This window comes from Nannospalax galili, unplaced genomic scaffold (genome assembly GCF_000622305.1).
Source record: "Nannospalax galili isolate Female #2095 unplaced genomic scaffold, S.galili_v1.0 scaffold158, whole genome shotgun sequence".
Lineage (NCBI taxonomy): Eukaryota > Metazoa > Chordata > Mammalia > Rodentia > Spalacidae > Nannospalax > Nannospalax galili.
This window is the reverse complement of record NW_008345290.1, coordinates 5,804,128-5,805,041: the sequence shown is the minus strand read 5'-3', so window position 1 is coordinate 5,805,041 and position 914 is coordinate 5,804,128. Positions and strand designations below refer to the sequence as shown.

General features: G+C 43.5%; 1 pseudogene; it reads left to right on the top strand.

The window, feature by feature from the left end:
* The first annotated feature begins 244 nt into the window (after positions 1-244).
* On the top strand, positions 245-645 carry LOC103740855 (annotated as a pseudogene).
* The last annotated feature ends 269 nt before the right edge of the window (positions 646-914 follow it).

Genomic DNA, 914 nt, shown 5'->3' with positions numbered 1-914 from the left:
AGAACCAAATCCTTTTAAATTCTATGTCCTTTTAATAAGATGATACTGTACAGCATTCTCTTCTGCATGAAATAACTACCGTCATCACAACTTCAGCTGAGCCTGCTCACTAAACATCATCATAATTGTTGATGGTTGTACTCATTCATTAAAGGAGGGCCAAGCAGGATCATTGGACCCTCACTGGAATATCAAGCCATTCTTCCCAGCCAACTCCTGGCAGCAGCAGCAATAAACAGCAGCAATGATCAAGATTAAGGATTGAGACCTTCGTGGTAAGAAGAAGGAAGAGCTGCTGAAACAGCTGGACGATCTGAAGGTGAAGCTGTCCCAGCTGGACATCCTAAAGTAACAAGCAATGAGATGTTCAAGCTCTCCAAGATTCAAGTTGTACTCAAATTTATTGCTGGTAACCTCACTTTCATTAACCAGACTCAGAAAGAAAACCTCAGGAAATTCTACAAAGGCAAGAAATACAAGTCCCTGCACTTGGGGCGCAAGAAGAGGAGAGCCATGTGTGCTAGCCTCACCAAGCATTAGGAGAAGCTGAAAACCAAGAAGTGGCAGTGGAAGGAATAGCTGTACCCACCGCACAAGTACACGGTCAAGGCCTGGTGTCACTGCAACAATAAAACCCAAAGCTGACTGGAAAGAAAGGGAGGGAGGGAGGGCTGGCTTCTTGCCTCAGTTTCCTGAGTAGCTGGGATTGAATACACAGAGCATGTGCTAGAAGTATTCTTGGGATCCTGGACTGTTAGCAGGTGGCCTATAAAGGTCAGCCTGGGTTACAAAGGGAGATCCAGTATAAAAATAAAACAAAATAACTTACAGTGATAGATTATTTGTAGGTGATGAAAGTGGAAATGGGAGACAAGCTTTAAGACTGTAACTCAACCTAGGCAATTTGTCAGAAA